This window comes from Neodiprion virginianus, chromosome 1, assembly GCF_021901495.1.
Source record: "Neodiprion virginianus isolate iyNeoVirg1 chromosome 1, iyNeoVirg1.1, whole genome shotgun sequence".
In the NCBI taxonomy this organism is placed as follows: domain Eukaryota; kingdom Metazoa; phylum Arthropoda; class Insecta; order Hymenoptera; family Diprionidae; genus Neodiprion; species Neodiprion virginianus.
Window position 1 is genome coordinate 18,411,269 of NC_060877.1, and position 19,351 is coordinate 18,430,619.

Genomic DNA, 19,351 nt, shown 5'->3' on the forward strand with positions numbered 1-19,351 from the left:
GGGATCATCTACTTTCTCGGCATCGTCATTTTGGAAGTTAGAGTCTGTCAAATCCGTCAATATGTTAGGAACTGTACACTCCCCGTTTATCAAATCGGAAACATCAATTTTTTATGGTGACGCTTTTTTTTCTATTGTTCAAATTGACCTACGCAAAATGAGTGCTGCTTTTTGTACGACGTCTTTGTCTTAGAGAATTTCAAAATAGATATGTTGAAGTGCAACGCCTGCATAAGGTTTCACTATTCTCCGCTTCTTCATCTCTATAACAGCTATTGCTTTCGGATATTTTTTCAACAATCTCTCTTCCAAATACCGAGTAGAGAATGTCTGTGATTATTTTTTAACAGCATCCATATCCTGAGTGAGATTTTCAACATTCATGTTCCGAAGAAAGTCTAGAAAATACATGTTGTTGTTCCGAATTATATTTTCTTCGATAAATGAACAAACAAATGCTGCATTACCTGTTTCTCGTGTATTGTGCCAATCAGACTTCTCTTTTCTGTGCAGTTACTTGCGATCTGAATCGATTGTTGAATACAACAATGCAAATTACGTAATATAAAATCGGGTGTCCTTGCGATAATCTTCTGTCAATTTCCTGCAATAAACTTTGGTCATTGCACTCTGTAGCCTGGGACTTTATATTTTCAATAGCACTTTCCGTTCTACACCTATATAAATTTTGCCAACGACCTTTTGACTTTTTGCGTTCGGTGTTGCAGAAAATACATGTTTTTTTATGATCCATTTCCACATCCTCAGCCGGATCGTCGTCAAGGTCTTCTGATGCGGCAATTGAGTCATCACACACTGATTCCCCGGATTCTTCTACCGTAGGCTTGGAGACTACTTTTGTTTCAATGTTTTCACTGAAATACAATTCTCACGTCAATAAAACTGATAAATATGGAAGATAATGTTTCATATTATCTATTGAAATCACAAGATCGTAAATCAACGCCTTAAAACTTGTACTCAAATAACTGAGAGAATAATAAATTGAGTAGTTATTCATGCTTACTTTGAAACCGCAGATGTCGAAGGCTCTGATAACGGTTGCTGTTCACTTCCAGAGGTACCAGATTAGATACCAGATTGTTTATATTTGGCTTTCAATGCACTGAAATTGCTCAAACACTTTGAATGGTAACCATCAATGTCACTTAAAGTCGGTGGCAATTGTACATTGCTCCATTGCAATTTATATGCTTTACGAATTCTCAAAATTTCAGCACATTTATTAAAATGTTCTTGTGTGAAAGAAAGTATTTTATCACTTTTTTTTTTTTAACGCACATTGGCTTAAGTGTAGCCATCGCAGAAACTGATTTAGCCGTCCGTACTCTAGCAGAGCAAGAAGCGAACTGAATAAAGAACAATACGCATCCTGCCATCCTGGCCTAGCGATGCAAGATGGCTCTCTTCTCGCCTACTCTCTCCCTACGGCGTTCCTAGGGAGTGAGCGAGCGAGAAGAGAGCCGTCCTGGCCTCGTACTTTTCTTTCTATATATATTGCCGAGGCCAGGTTCCGACAAATAGCTGGCAGCATAAGTTTTTCTGCCTTTTTAATTAATAAACTACCGTTAAAAAAAATTCAGCTTTTATCATTTCAGCCAATTTTTTTTTTTTCTTACATCATTAGGTCCATGACAGGAGTACATCGTTCAACGATACAGGTGGCAGGAGGTGATTTTTTTCCTAACTGATATGTCATTGAACGATAGGTGAAGTTTCAGCTTTTATCATGTTTGTCGTTTACTCGTTTTTTTAATAACATTGATAAGCTGCTGGTAAGCGTTGTCCCGCTGGTGCGCCGCGCGCAGGCAGGAGTTGATTTTATGTCAAGAAGGCGTTAATATGACACGAAAGTAATGAAATTATTCTTTATCAAATGTGTCACAAAAAATGTAGCTGGCTCCTGAACTATTGGCTCTCAGCTAGCGAGGTTAGGCCCAGACACTCTAAAGTTACTGTAAAGGACAATAGCTGTAAAAAGACAGAAATGTAGAAAACGAAATATTGTGAGAAATTCTTCGCCGGCTTTCTGGTGGCGGATGTCCACCACACAGGGCCATTTTGTGTTCACCTACGAATGACATGAGGAATTATACCGGGACAATCTGTAGAAACTATACAGTCAATGCGCATGCGCCAAGTAATTCAAACTCATTGGTCGGTGAAATCGCCTCGTGACGATGTTTTCGTCTGCTGAGCAGGGGGCTAACGTACACAAAATGAGACAAGAGCTGTAAATCTCTCGTGCGTGAAACCGCGGATTAAGGTTATGTTGCTGTTTATGTTTACGTAGCGTGAATTGTACCATTTAATTCGGTATCTCATTTTTAAGCATACTTTTACTCTCTTTGGCACTCAATTCAGTTAAATAATCTTTCAAGTCCTCAATTAGATTGTGGGGTTGAATTTTGCTAAGCAAACTGAACCAATCCAAATTTATAAATGTTAAATAACTTCGGTTAAAAATGTCCTCAAAATTAATCTTAGTTGACGGTGTCATTTGGCTAGCTAGTTGCAGTTATCACACGTGCTTCGGTCTCGTGGAACCCCAGTAAAGTGTAAAGAATGCATTCACTTACTATTAAACGTTGCCTTGCAAATAATCACTTGGTCTGCTATCGGATTTACTCACTCGCTAACTTTTTCATTACGAATCTGGATTAGAGAGTTATCCTGGAATTTATCGATAGCTTCAAACCAAATTCAATTTTACACTCTTTACGGGGTCTTACGCTAGGACTGAAAGCTTGTGAATCTGCATTTACCCCAATTATTTCTGCATTTCATGCTAGCATTGTCTAGAACAAAAAAAAGCTCATCCTGAGATTGGAAATGGAACCTGAAACGCAGAAGTTATTTAGTAGCCCGAATGGAAAACCAAGAACTTTCTAATGCTTTCTGCAACACATGGACTCTTTCCAAATATCCTTGTTACAAAGTGATTCATTCATTTTGATGGAACAAGGGACACAATCTTGAATTCGATATGCCAATATCCTCGTATTAATGTTCTGACATTACTCTAAAACATGATTGTCCTTGCAGCTGATTGTGACGTTAAGACGCATTTTGAGAAAGTAGATTTTCAACTTGTGTCACAGGATATCATGTACGTTCCTGAGTTCTATGCTTCTGATTACATGTTCTTTGTTTTGAACCGCACTAACATGAAATACAGAAATCATTTTAATAAATCTCATGTCATTGAAAATTTCAATTTGAGTATTACGTCCCCTTCATTTATTTAATGGAACATCATTAAAAATTTGCGAAATGAACTCTGATAATCATTGGAAAATTTTCAATAGTAGTAGCAATAATTTATTGATCGGAAAAAATACATTGACTATCGACTATTGGTAAATTTTGTTGAACTATTTTCGAGAAAAAAAAGATTCACAGTTCTATTACAGATAGATAGATGTCTAAATTTCTTGAACGCTCGGTTCAATGTCTCATTTTCAAAAGTGATAAAATACAATATTAACGCCTGAAATCACAAGAGAGTGAGCAAGTTACTTAGTTGCTTGAAAGTGGCGACGATCTTTGTACGAGTGATAAATTAAATAGGCAGATAACAGTGAATATTAGAGATGTCACTATTTTGGCCGTATCACCTGTTGATAGAACAAAATTTCATTGTTATTTCTAATGTTCGAAATAATAAAAGTGATCAAATAAAGTATCCCTACCTACCTGCTGCGTTTCTTCCAAGCACCCAACATTTAAACAGATTTCTCATTTCAGTCGAATAAAGCCAATTTTCCAAGAGCATTAGCATTAAGTTTCGACCGTTCTTTGAAGAATCAACTTTCCAACTCAATAAGAAATGCATTCCGAGTCACTACCATGACTGTTTGAGATTCTAACCTCAAAAATTCGTATGACCTACATCGCCGCCAGAAACAGAGTTTGTTAGCTGAAACTCGGAGTGGCCAGCCTGCCCGAGTAGCCGATAAAACTCGCGCAGGCGTATTGACTATATAGTTTCTAGAGATTGTCCCGGTATACAATGTATGAACTCTGGGAGACCCATCATGACAGGTTTAATGTCGTGGGCTCGAGGTAATTCCCGAGGTCTAGCGAAATAACGATTTCGAGGCGTGTTGATCACGCCAGGTGACCAACAGAATTTCGCGATATCTTTTGTAAGATCCAGTTTTTCCGCTGACATCGCCGGCCGCCGAATTATTGTCTACAGAGTAAGTTCTCGGTCATTTCTCCGAGTTACCGAGGTACAGGAGAAATCCACGTCACATATATATAAGGTGTAAAATGAAGACGCATACTTAATATACATATGGATTGCAAAATAGACATATTTATTTGAAAAAATTATATTCATTCAATTGTAGAAAATTGTAAAATCTCTATTGAAATGAAACTACATCTCGGGTACTATATCACATCAACAGTATTGAAGTTTATTACGATCGAGAGGCACTCTTCTTTCTAATTCTAAATTGACAAGGCACACACGTATTTAAGCTTGGTAACCGCGTTAATTGTCAGTGCTCGAAGTGAACTCCTCGAGGCGTCGTCACATCATGCCGCACTAACGTTGCTATCTCCACGCTGGCTTAGATCCGTCAACCGTCAATCCCTGTGTTTATATTTTCGGTATCCCCGCCTCACCGCCGAGGCACATACTCCTAAAGGTTGACTACACAATTTATAATATTACATATCAGGTTCATTCATCCAACTGTTGTGTGTACTGCCAGAACCTAACCATTTGATGCACACAAAACTTCCACGCTTCTTGAGGACCTTCTCCACGACATAGATGTCCGGATATTCAACCTTGAGGAGTTCCCGTTCGTAGAAACCGTCAACGAAATGTAAACGATAAGCTTACCAATTAACCGCATCCATGTGTTTTTCGGATTCTTCTTCATTATCATCTAAATCAATTTCTTCCATATTTTCAAATATTTTGGCGTGATAACGTTATGTCTTATAAATTCATACGCAGGCACAAAACACACACGTACAAACATACGCACACATTCAACTCTCAGACCAGAGGTAGTGAACTATACAGTGAGACTACGAAGCACCGCACAAAGAGGAGACCCCGAGTATAGGATACGCTGTGTAATGTATTCGTTTGCTCGTTCAATATATATGTTTATCTCTTTCTATAACGCCTCAAGTTTTCGTGTTACACTTGATCTTACTCCTCATATAATTTCCATACCGGGCCCTATAACTTAAATCGTTTCTTAAGGAGTAAACTCCAAAAATTACGTTTTTTTCGGAAAAATCTATGAAGAATCTATCAAAGGAACTAACTTGAAATTTAGTGAAACTGGGTTTTTGGGGTCGCTGATTACGAGTCCAAACTTCAATTTTCAAAATTCCACATGTTGGTTTCAAGATGCAGCGAAAAATTTAGGAAATTGTGGAATTTTGCTGAAAATGACACATTGTGGTTTTTTCGGGTCGCTGATTACGAATCCGAACTCAGATGTTCAAAATTCTAAATGGTGGACTCAAGATGGCGGACACCAAAATTTAAATCTTCGAGAATAGCCATAAAAGTTTTCTCAGGAGTTTTCGGGGTCACTGATCAAGAAAAGAATGTCAGATTCACTTAATTCAAAATGGTCGACCGAATATGGCCGATACCAACAAGTGATTCTTCGAAAATATCCATGAGATTTCGAAAATTCACTCTCTCTTGTCACAACTAAGAGCTAACGACGAGGACGTAAAGAGTTCTAGCTCCATTTTTTTTACTTTGGTTATTGAAGAAAAAATTTTTTATTACATTTTTCTGTCTGGCAAAAGGCACAGTGGTACATTGCAGGTCATATATTTCCATTTAGTCCTCTTCTCTTGTCTTCTTCGAAAATCCATAAGTGCACATTTTTCATTGATATGTAATCAGTGACCCCGAAAACTCCCGAGTGAAAACTTTTATGGATATTCTCGAAGATCTAAATTTTGGTGTTCGCCATTTTGAATTTTGAAAATCTGAGTTCGGGCTCGTAATCAGCGACCCAAAAAACCCCCTAAGTGTCATTTTTAGCAAAATTCCACAAGTTCCTAAATTTTTCGCCACCATCTTCAATACGCAATTTTGAATTTTGTAAAACTGAGTTTAGATTTGAAATCAGCGACCCGAAAAACCCCCTACGTGTCATTTTCAGCAAAATTCCACAATTTTCCAAACTTTTCGCCACCATCTTAAATCCGCCATCTTGAATTTCGCAAATTTAATAGAGGATTCGTGATCAATGACCCTAAAAACCCCGTAATGAGAAATTTCACGAGTTGAAGACATACTTCATTCTTTCTGCAGGTGAGTCTTCCCGCGTTTTAGGATTCTATGCTTACAACGAATTGCATTACTTGCTTGAGCGATATGAGGCAAGACTTTTTTTTCTTACAAATTCCCTGCATGTTGACGTAACTAGCTATGCAACGATACTGATTCGTACGCTTCGATAATCGTGTATTTTATTCCTATGTTATGTTCATGAAATTGTCAAATCCCTTCCTGTATCGACCATCATCGAGCTCTCTGCCCTTATCGATCACAATGAACCCATATTTATTACCGTTCCAGCATATCATACTCAAGTCTTTAAACTATGTGGACGACATATTTGTGCTGATTTAGTTGTTGTACGCGTGTCTCAAGTTCATTTTGTCTTGTTCAAAGAGGACTAGCAAGTGGGTATTGTCGCGCACGAGATGCTTGGGGATTCGAACATAGGTCTGACAAAGATAGAAAGTATACGTCATGATGTCTACCCATATAGAAGTATGCGCGTATGTCGTCCTGCTTCTCGCACGTTACATCATCGCATATCATAATTGAGTTAGGTTACGTCTCTTTCGGTACAATAATGTGCTTGTGCTTATTAAAGAAGAAGCACTCAACACCGTCGACACTTTTGAGCACCTGGCTTAGAAACCTGTATTTCGGTTAATTGAGAGATTTTGAGTAAACGTACAGGTTTTCAAATCTCAAGCCATTTGGATACATTATACGCGCAAATAATGCATTGATTTCACCACAGTTAGACGGCCAACAGAATACCGCAGGTACACTACTCGGTAATAGTTCACCATGACGGTTTTTGGCTTTGTACTTTGTTGCGTAAATTTGTCAATGTTCATCAGATACAGCATGGTCAATTGTGTTTCGAACCACATCTCGAACGTGAGTGGTTGAACTTTTTATACATGTGTCGTTTATGAATAATTTCCATCAGTTGAAGAGCAGACATGATCGTGTACATTTGCGATCGTCAGTGACCCTCGTAAAATTGAGCACGTGGGAACGGTTAATAGCATTATCAATAAATTTTTGATCCAGTTGCATGTTCCCGGATACCAATACTGCGGACCTAGTACAAAATTGGCTCAGACTCGCGAGAGGGAATTCTGGTATCAATCCTCTCAACGCAGCGTGCAAGGAATACGATATAGCTGATTCAAAAAATCGCGTGAATCTTGAAGCTCGAAGCGCTGCAGATAAAATAGTAGTGAACCGCTTGGGCTGTAGCTAATACAATCAAGGTAATAACGAAGGTAGATATGGGGTGTCGAAAACTGAAAAATGTTTTCTCGGAGAAAATCATACGCACAGCAAAAAAGTCATTGATTCTGAACCACAAACCGGAAACAAGCATTCAGTCTGCATTGAATTTTTTTCATAGCTACTTTTGCCGGTCTCAGTACTGCGGGTGCGTTAGCAGGGGGTGCTGCGGGTATAACGAAGGCTGTAAACGATGCAAGCACGGCGAAACGCGAATTAGAGGAAAGCAAACGGCATAACAAGACAATGGAATCGATTGCATCAGGTAAGAGTTCCCATCTCAAGCCATACAAGTACGGTTTTGGTCTTCGTCTTTCAAAAACTAAATCTGACGCTACCACGCAGAGCTCTAAGGAACTGGAAGTTGCTAAAGTTTGCGAATATCACGAAAATTCCGCATTTCCGGAATATTTTTATGCGCAATGAAATGCCCAAAAACGGACCGCGTAAAAGCGAGGCAGCTGTCGGTAATCTTAATGATAAAGATGGTCCAGCGACACACTGGATTGCATACAAGAAACGTGGCAACGATTTCGTTTATTTAGACAGTTTCGGTCAGCTTCGACCTCCGTTAGACCTCGTGAAATATCTCGGTGTTTGTAGCGTCACCTAAAACGATGAAAGATATCATAATTACGATACTTTCGATTGCGGCCACTTGTGTCTGAAATTTCTAAGCGGTGAGCCATAAAACCGTGACACGTGATTTAATAAAGCCAATCTGACACTTGCAGTCATCGATGATTCGTTCTCGTTGAAGATATCGAGTACGTCTCCAATTCTCAAGGCGCAATATTTTCCACCTATCGAACTTCCAAGCAACGAAAATTTCAACCTTGGTCTCGTTGAATTGTTAACCTTTGACTCCATCCCCAAGATCGTCGTGGGCCACAACAAAATGAATATATCTAACAAAGTAGTCATCATATCTACTGGCCGTGACAAAATTAAGGATATTGAAAAATATGTTCAGAATGAGTTAAAAAAATACCGACATTGAAATCACTATCAAGCCGAATAATGATACGTTATGCAGTGAAATCAAACGTCACCGCGTCATACATTTTGAACCCAACAATTCCATCGGTCGGCTTCTCAGGTTTACACTCCGTGTATTGGCAGCCAACCAAACTCCCCAATCGGATATGCCTGCAGCTGTTCCCAAGGTCAACGCATTTTGAGTCGAATGTAGGATTGCAACGGGTGCCTATATCAATGAGCGCCAAATGCACACTATTCATAAATTTTTCCCTATTCGTTCCGCGAGGATATAAGATTGTCGAAGTGCCGTCGCATGTGTTTTATATTCCGATTACCATCAAGACCATAGATCACATACAGCTTCGGTTAATCGATCAAGACGGAGACCTGGTTAATTTTCGTGGAGAAGTTATAACTGTGAGAGTGCACGTCAAATCGTAATAAAAGATAGGTATTGTATACAACAGATTACCCAGGAAGAGTTATATTAGTAAGTTAGCTTGTCCGAATGTCCCGATCAAGTCAGTCATCGATCGATTTCCGAACCGCTAACACGTCGAAACGTGGAGTTCCTTATAACTCTGGGTCTCAAGCTGATACCTTTTGGAGAAGAAATTTCCGACAAATAAAACTGCGATCCTGCTGTTTCGTTGCCTGCTACGTACCATGAAGGAAGAAATTTTCAGCGTTCAAACGCCTGTCGTCTTCGACGAATCAATCGCACACCAAGAAATACATGCTCACAAACTGTACGCATCGTCAACTTTCAGCAACAGCCATGAGATTCGAATCACCGCTCAGCATCAGGATCTATGCACACTACCAATCAAAAGTTCGCTGCATATTTCTGGAAAATTGGTCAAATCGAAAGGCACTGCAGCAGCGATCACAACCCTAGTCAATAACAGCATCTGGCATTTGTTCGAAGATCTACGGTTCGAATTAAACGTTGTAGAGATTGATAAATGCAAAAACGTTGGTCTGACTAGTCTGCTGAAGGGTTTCGCTTCGCTCCACCCTAGACAGAGTTGGCTTATGGAAAATGCTGGACGGCTTGACGTTCAAGAAACAAAAAAATCAATTCATGCCGATAGTAACTTTGATGTAGTTCTTTCTCTGAACATGATATTGGGCTTCGCTGAAGAATATCCCAAGATCATTGTTAACGCGAGGCATGAGCTGATTCTAACAGAATCAAAAAGTGATGTGAATGCCATCGTTCAAAATCAAGACGAAGACTTTAAAATCGTGATTGATCAAGTGGAATGGTTCGAACCGTATGTGAAGCTCTCGGATCAACGAAAAATCCGGCCGCTGAATTTTACACAGAAAGATACGCTCATTTCCATGAGCTTCCACAGTCGGAAGCTGTACGAACATCCTTTGCTATCGTCTACCACAAAACACGCGTGGACTATGAACACGTCCATCCACCTGGACATCAGTCACAACCGTTGCGTGTTGCTGTAAGAGATGTACGCAAACCTTCAACCTACGTATTACAGCAAAGAACCTGAGTCCTTGTTAACGAAGAATGAATTTCTGCAGTACAAACCTTTGATTTTCATCAACTGTTCAAAACTAAACAAGGCTCTAAAATCTGGACCGGTCTTTATTTGTATCGAATTTGAAGCTAAAAATAACTCTCTTGCCGATACATCCGCCTATTGCTCAATCGTACACGATCGCTTAATTGAATATAATCCACTGAGTGAGAAAATTGCTATAAAAAACTATCTTGAAAGTGCAGACATTCGATTCAGTATATTTTACGATGGAGTTCATACTTGACGTGCAAGAATTCAAGAGACCGGATCCTCGTTTCACACCAAAAGAGTGAGCAGTTGCATCACTAAACGAAGAATATTGCTCTTCCGTCAATATTGCTCTTCCAACCACTATACGAATGGGATTGTCTACTCGCTTCATACAAAATCAACAATTTGTGGCTGTCACGGAATTATTAAGGACTATCCTGGAAAGGTGGTGATTTACCTTTTGAAAAGCTTCAGTTCGTCATGAGATGCTTGTCACTGTGTGATGCTTCACCAGTCAACAGTTAGTTACGTAAAAGGATTGGAGAAGAAAATTTGGCTGCAGAAAATTCTGTGTGAAAAAGTTACAGTTGTGGATTTGATTGATTTGGATTGTCCATTCTTGCTGAAATTGAGCAAGATGTCTGATATTACTGTGAAATGTAAGCATTATGCCTTATTACACCCACACTGCGCAACTCAAAACGTATTGTTACTTCGAAATTTTCTGCTGAAACACAAACCCGATTGGTGTCTACTCAAAGGTTCTTCATTCTCATTGCTTAGCATGGTTACGATACCGTAGAATAAAAACATGTAATCATTCTTATATCAACGTTATGAATTTTGAGTGAAACTGTAATCTTAATTTGTTTCAATAAAAATCTCTTTCATCGATGTCAACCAATGAGTCAGAACCTCTTTCCCGCTAGTTAAGACGGATATTATACGTTGTGCCGAATCCTGTTGCACACAGGCCTCGCAACGTCAAGTCGGAACTCTTCGGGCCATTAGGTGAACTAATTCAGGGTTATTTCAGGTCTTTCTTACACAGCTGCAAAACCTTACAGAATTCAACGTCACACCGAAACCCGTTGGTACAGGCCTCTCGACGTCAAATCGAAACTCGTCGGACAAATTGTTTTTCAGCCTGAAATTCGTTCAAAGTCAAAGCAGGTCCTGCTCACGGCTCCAGAACCTTCCAGAATTCAATGTTGCACCGAAATCCGTTGACCACAGGCCTCTCGACGTCAGGTTGAAAGTGGTCTGACGAATTGTTTATCAGCCTAAGATTTCGAGAATTCGTTGTACCTCTACTGGAAACCACTTGATAGCCGGAAAATCTTCCCAAAGCTGAATCACGATGAAGGAACCTTGGGAACCTTCTGGAAGCTCAACTTAACACGTGCAAGGATTTGAGGTTGAACGTCTAAGGGTTCGCGATTGCGCCCGGTGTTGCAGTTTCTCGATCTCACTCGATGAGCATATCAAGGTACAGCGCAATTTATCCGATAAGGGTAAGAACTATGGCTATAAAAACGTAATTTAGAGGACTTTTTTCACCCACAAAAAGCGCCTTTCATCCCACGAGGACTAATGGTCATTTTGAAGATTTTTCACTGAAGATCAATAATCAGAGGAGCGAAATATCGGTAACGTAGAGCGCAATGAGAGTGGGAGACGGTAAGGAAGAGCGCGGTTTTTATTACGAGACTGGGGATAACCTTCAAGGATTTTATTCTAGGTGAGCTTTGCCGGTAAGGTTGGGATTTGTATCCCAAAATCCCCTTGCTATACTCTTGGAAAGCTTCATATGTAGTTATTAACATATTAATAATATTTGTGTAATTTTGGAAAAAAATCTGAGGATTTCAGGTGGTTTTAAAAGAGGTCAAAATGATTTCAGAGGATCAAGTAAGATTTTTGAAAATTTTGAACGCATTTCAACACACATATGGTATACTTTCGGAGTTTCAAAATAATATAAAAGATACACAGTATCAAAAATTTATATCATTTCATGAGATTTTTATTCATAATAGTTCAGAATTACAGGACAAAAGTACTTATTTGTTTAAATCACTAGAGTTGAAGAGTTATGATTATTTTCCGCAAGCTTTTGAGGACTAAAGGTTCATATTTTTGAATTTTCTGAAATTCCTACACGTCCGGAAAGAACCGATGCGAAACAAAATGTCATGCGGTAAAAAATGCTCATTATCCGCTTTGAGCTTCGTTTATTTTTCCTAGTCCCATGCTGTTTTTTGTGAAATATGGAAGTGGATAAAAAATCTGTTTGAATAATTTGAAAAGTATTACATAAAATTGTTTCTTCGTTTCATGACTATTCTTCATTTTCATTAATTTTTCTCAATTTGTAATTTTGGTTTGTATATTGTAGATACATTCCCTTTGTCACAAATGAACTAACGACTATTACATTTATATGAATTGGAATTGAGGTAATAAAAGGGTTTAGTACAGAATTTGAAAATTATTGTGAAAGCATACTACGGAAAAACTGACGGCAAAATCTTACATACCTACTTCCAAATTTCGACGACTCACAAGCTGTGCAATCATACAGCAGTTCTCAATTTTCCAAATGTTTGAATTGGAATCATTTTGAAGACCGCAATGATGTATAATATTCTGAAAAGATTCGACGCACACATTTAGGCCCCTGGCATACCTGCTTCTCATTTGAAATTCATCACATATACATATAGGTAGGATAGCAGTAGTGTGTATACGAGAGTTCTGGACCACACAATGGCGGCACTCCCCCCCTTAAATCCGCAACGTTACCCCCCCCCCCCCCCCCCCCCGTTGATCATCTTCGCGGTTTGCCGCAAGACGGCTATTTTCATAGAATTTGACACACACACGCACACACGCACGTACGCACGCGAGCACGCACGCACGCACACACACACACACACACACACACACACACACACACACAAAATAATTCCTGTCGAGACTTGTTTTCCGCTGAACGTCATAAACGTAGGTATTCGGGGCAAGGGGTCTGGGCCCCGATTTTTCATACGTGCACCGCCCACTACCTGCTTGTCGTTGACGGATTTCCATTACATGCTTGGGAAACTATACATTGGTACTCCACTCACAGGATTTGCGCAGATTTTTATACTCAGGTGGGCATCCATCGTAGGCGGCGCTGGGTTCGCGGAGAGAGGCAGGGGGAGACGGTGGAAACCTAATTCCTGTCGGGACTTGTTTGGCGCCGGAAAGCCGCGCATAAATCGGATAGGATAAAAACCTGTTAAATCTATTGAAAAAATTCCAGGAAATGACCCCTGAAGGAATGTTCAAAATGGCGTTTTGAATGGTTTGACCAATTTTTTTATTTGACATCAATTACATTTAGTATTCTTATAAAAGATATACAAGGCCGGTTCTGCGTAGAAACACCTTCTTTACCGACCAAGCCAACCAATCCGTCTATACATGCATCCCACACGCAAACCCTTGAAAGTTACCCCCCACTCCTGTAAGATAAAACGTGCTCTGCCGACCGTTCGTCGGTAAGAGAATCTCCCAAATGACCGTGATTGTCGGTGAAAAATTCCCCAAATGACCATGATTGTCGGTGAAAAATCCTCCAAACGACCATGATCGTCGGTAAAAAATGCCTAAAATTGCCGTGGTGTTACCTCTTGTGGGATAAGTTGTGCTTTTTGTCGGTAAAGAAAATCATGCTCATCGAGCGGAATTGATAACTGCGTTACCGAGCGCACTCCGTGAATCCTCAGGCGTTCGAGCGGACCCCGTGGATCCTCGAACGTTCGACCGGGAATCCTGGCGTGTGTCAGGTTTTGAGAGCTTCCAGAAGGTTCGAGAAGATTCTCACGGCCTTGAACGAATCTAGACTGACAAACAATTCGTCCGACATGTTTCGAATCGACGGTGAGCGGCATGCGGTCAAAAGATTTCGGTGCGACGTTGAATTCTGGAGGGTTCTAACGTACAATCGAAGACACATCATTTCGGTAGCTTCTAGAAGTTTTTCAAGGATTCTGTGTGCCTGGTGGGATGAAAACGGTTATAAAAGGTTGAAAATCAGGTCCGAAAGACAGTCTTGCACCTTCAGCTCTCATGAAGAGAACTCCAAATAAAGCAGAACTAAATCTTCTTCTTGCAAATGAGAAGTGCTTTGGAACAACAACGTGAATTGAAGAAACGACTAGAACTGCTTATCAAGAATATTGGAGAAGTAAAACATCTGCTGAAAATCAGATCTGACCTCAATCAACTCACAAGAGATTTTGAGCACATACAACTCGACAGTAACGATCATGGACTCTTCAAAATTGAACGGAGTCGCTCGCCTGGAGACACTTCTGCCCTTGAAAAAGCTTTCGGACCTCGAAGTACACTTCGAAGACCGAGTCAGTGGCGTTCGTCGGGTTAAAACGAAATTTGGTGATAAAATCGTTCTGGACTTGGAGGACTCTTTCTCGATTTTTCTACCGAACCGACTGACCAAGGCCCTCCAAGGAGATGAAGATTTCTTCCAGAAGGTGACGACAGCCAGTAAGGAGATACGGTTGCATCTACGCTATCTTGGCGGACCGTACGGTCAACTTGAATTCGTATACGTATAATCTGAGTATCACATTCAAATACCCAGTGTCCTGTGGATGTCTTACGTTCGGTAACAAGAGAAAAAAAAGATTGAAATTATGAATATTTTTTCATTTATCGCCTAACCATCTTGTATACCTTCAATCTTACGTACGTTTTGTACCTTTTAATTGCATCTAGAAATAAGTCTTGAAATCTAAGAAAATGCTACTTCGAACACCACTAAGCAACGATGGAGGGTTTCGAGCTGCGTTTGCGTCTTGTCACTGTAATGTGAACTCTACGATGAATTTTGGATGGGTTCAGACAAGACCATAGTGCAAGGTCGACCGATAGCTGCGGTAGTATACATTCAGAGCCGAGGATCTGCGGTGTTGGGTTACTATCGCTCTAGGAATGCAAAACATAACTCGGTTTGGGTACAGCTCGGTCAAAGATAGAGAGCAAGGTTGAATCTTACATAAGCTTTGCATTAAAAAAAATTCTCTCTCAAGAGCTAAGGTGAAGGTGAAGGTGTAAAATTATTTCATGACTATTCTTTAAAAACAGTCTTACTGAGTACAATTTTTAGGATACAGTTGGCAATTACTTCGCAACGATAGTACAATAATTCTATTCAACAGTATCATAACCAGGATGATATATTCGCCAGTAATGCGGGACCGTTCTTGTAGACGCTTCTGCGCAGTAACACAAATCGTACACCCTTGCCATCCGAACAGTATGATGATTTCGTAGCCAATTTTGAAGTATCAAAACGTTTTGTGCTGCACAGATTGCTTTGGGTATTGTATGAGCGTCGCATCTTAAAGACACAGCTGAAGTTTTTTGCAAGCTTTGAAGCGACGGACACAGTCCAGCATATCGATGATTTAAACTTTCGGGACAATTTTGAGCAACCAATCTCGTTTTTCTTCTCCTTTTACGTACACGATTTCAGCTTTGCACAGCCTGTCTTCAATGGTCCATTTAACTTCCTCAAACGGTATGGTTCCACAGCTCCAAGGTAAACCGTAAAAATCGCGTTCTAACCAAGAATTTTGGTTTTTGTATTTGACGTCCAGACAATCCCATTCGTAAGGTGGCTTGAAAAAAAACATTGATGGAGATGCTTCCGAGTAGATTGAAATTATAGCCAATTCTTTCAATGTGAAGGTATTGTTGAAAGGTCCACGAAAGCCTTGTATGTCAACGATAAGCTCCAACTTTGAACTGTGCGAGATGGTGGGAACGGCTCAGCTTTTATACCAACTTTTTCACTCCACCACTGAGTGTAGTGTTTTCGACAATACGATCGGGAAAAATCAAGCAATACGTCGATGTTTCAGCGGGAAAGTTGGCTTTAGCTTCACATTCAAGACGGATGTCGACAGGTCCGTACTTCAAGGATTCGTTTTGTTTTGGACAGTCGATAACAAATAAGGGACCGTCTCGGAGAAATTCACTCTTCGTCAACAGAGGCTCGGGTTTTTTTCCGTAATAGGTGTCTTGAAAGAGAAACATTTACCAGCCAAAGAACAGTTTTAATCAAAATTGAATGACCGGAATATATCAGACGACGATTACGCACACGCGTGCGACGTATGGCGAACTTTTAACGTCCAAACTTTGGGAGATCATTCGGATTTGTATTTACAGACGTACGTGTTTTTACTGGCTGACGTTTTTTAAAATTTTCTACAGAATTGTTGGACAACGTACAAACTGGACCCATTACATTACTACACAGCGCCCGGTCTGTCATTTGATGCAATGTTAAAATGTACAGGCATCGAACTCGAGCTTCTCACCGACATAGGCATGGTTATGTTTATCGAAAAGGGTATTCGAGGTGATGTGTCACAGTGTTCGAACAGATACGCAAAGGCCAACAATAGATATATGGGAGAGGAATTCGATTCTGAGGTCGAAGAATCTTATCTCATGTACTTTGAGGTTAATAATTTGCACGGTGCTGCTATGAGCTTTGCTCTGCCGTACAGTTCCTTCGAATGGGTATCAGACTTCAGACAATGCGACGTTCTTACTATCTCGGACGATGCGGAGTTTGGTCACATGCTGGAGGTAGATTTGGAATATCTTGCGGAACTGCATGAAAATCATAAAGATTTACCATTGTGTCCGAAGCACTATGTACCTCCAATTTCGAACATTAAACAGCCAAAATTAACGCCCACGTTATTTTCTGAGAAAAACTACGTTGTTTACTACAGCGTTTTGAAACAATGCTAACAATTAGGCTTGAAATTACTCAAAATTCACAGAGTTCTCAAATTCAGGCAAACCCCGTGGCTCAAAAAATTTATAGATGCGAATACCGATTTGCGGAAGAAATCCTACAACGAATTCGAAAAAAAATTTCACAAACTGATGAACAACGCAGTTTTTGGCGAAACAATGGAAAACTTGCGAAAGTACAGAGATGTTCGATTGATCACCGAATGGGATGGACGGTACGGTGCTAGAGCTACCATAGCCAAGCCTAATTCTGACAGCTGCACCGTTTTTGACAAGGAGATGATTATCGTCGAAATGAGTAAGACGAAAGTCAAGTTAAGTAAACCATTGTATGCAGGTTTCTCCATCCTGGATCTGTCTAAAACATATGTCTATGATTTTCATCATAATTGTATTGAGCAGAAATTTGGCAACCGAGCAAAATTAATGTATACAGATAGCGACGGTTAGATTTACAATTTTACCGTCCGCGACATATACGAACATATGAAGGCGGACTTACACAAATTCGACACGTCTGATTATCCGCTTGACAACGTTTCTGGAATGCCTCGAGCAAACAAAAAAGTTCTCGGCTTGATGAAAGACGAGAATAACGGGAAAATAATGTTGGAATTTGTAGGATTACGAGCTAAATTGTACGCATTCTGAGTCTTGGAAGATGAAAAAGACAATCAACGTGCCAAAGGTGTTAGAGGATCAGCGTTGAGAAGAAAAATTTTCAACGATTATTTGGAATGTGCGTTGAAACGTGAAAATTTGTCCACACATCAGCATTTGATATTGAGTCGAAAGCATGAGGTATACACCGTAGATCAGCAGAAAGTGGCACTGAGCTGTAATGACGACAAGCGGATCGTGTTTCAAAACACAACCGACACGATTCCGTGGGGTTACAAGCCTGCGTCTCAGCTTTGTAATTACTGTATCGTAATCTATGTAGGACTTAATTCATAACTGTACCATGATGTATAAAATATTATTATTATGTAGGATGGTGAATGAGAACGCTCCGAAATATAAAAAATTGTACAACGATGCATATGTCTGTCGATCGTCTAAAAAAATTAGGATGCATACTTGTTATGTGTCGGGTATAAAATTAAGAGGCACATACGTTTTTTACAGAAAAAATTCATTTATTCAAATGTTACATGTCTGATTCGTTTATCCAACTGTTGTGTGTATTTTTAAAACCTAACCATTTAAGGTATATTTTTCTTCCACGCTTTTTAAGCACCTTCTCCACCAGATAGATATCCGGATGTTCAACCTTGAGGAGCTCTTGTTCGTAGAAACCACCAGCGATGGGTTGATCTCGGTGGTCTTTGAGCTTGTACGTCACAGGATGAGTATTTTCCACTCGACTAATCGTAAATATTTCAGTCGTCCAATCGGGAGTGTAACCTTCCTCGAGGACATTTTTGAATTTGCTGATTCGAACTTTGTCGCCAGATTTGAATTTTACCGATATGGTAGATATCGCTCGAAGCCCTCCGTACGCCTGACGTAATAATAGCCTGTCGTTTGCAACGGTGACATCCGACGGTTTCATTGGTATGGTTCGGTGTTTGGCGTTGTTGTGAGCCGAAACCAAATCCGATACGACATTGAGCCACTTGTAGCTTCCTTGCATGCTGAACCGTGTCCACATTTTACCTTTCAGCGTGCGATTGAAAGGTTTACAGATCAAAGCCTTCAAATTACTGTACGTGGAGTAAAGTTTGATTCCGTAGCGTGTCATAAGCGATTCAAATTTCGAGTTGTAAAATTCCGGTCCTCTGTCGACGTGTAAATTTTTCGGTACCCGTCCTTGGACAAGCACAGATTCCATTGCCTTCGTAACATCATCTCCAGACTTGCTCTTTATCGGTATAGCCCACGCATACTTTGGAAAAATATCAATGACTGTGAGCACGTACTTGTAGCCTTTGTTTTGTCCAGCGTACGACGTCATGTCAACAAGATCAGCCTGCCAGGTCTCGTCGACGCCGCGCACGTCTACACGTCGATGCGGGTAATTCCAGCGTGCAGGCTTATGCAGTTCCGTCACCAGTGCTGGCTTTTTCTCGTTCATATCCCAACGCTGTTAGTCTGGTGTCCAATTCGGAAATGATTTCAGCGTTTCGAATCGACAGGTCTCTGCCGATTTTAAAGTCTGTGTAGAAGGTATCAAGGCTTTCTCCGTGGTGATCTCCAGAGCTTTGATCATTTGAACGAGGTTGTCGATTTGTTTTTGCAACACGCTGAATTTTCGTCGTAAGGTTTTTAAAGTTACAGCATTGTTCGGCTCTGCAGGATCTGCGACATTACACAGTCTCTTGTTCCGTATATCGTCATGCCCGTCCGCTGTTATTTGAAACCCGACACCTGGAGGACCGCGTGTGCTCGCAGCTGTGTTTTTATTCAGCTGACG

The 19,351-nt window shown here is 40.3% G+C and overlaps 1 protein-coding gene across 7 annotated transcripts in view; it reads right to left on the reverse strand.

The window, feature by feature from the left end:
- Window positions 1-19,351, reverse strand: part of LOC124306338 (two pore potassium channel protein sup-9) — an 817,624-nt gene that overhangs the window by 712,139 nt on the left and 86,134 nt on the right. Inside the window, exon 1 of one of the 7 annotated variants that reach the window (XM_046766971.1) lies at window positions 12,637-12,682. The exons of the other annotated variants lie outside the window; for them this stretch is intronic. The gene's annotated coding sequence lies outside the window, so the exon portion shown is untranslated. Of the gene's footprint in view, window positions 1-12,636; window positions 12,683-19,351 lie in introns of those variants that run through there. 7 annotated transcript variants of the gene reach the window in all.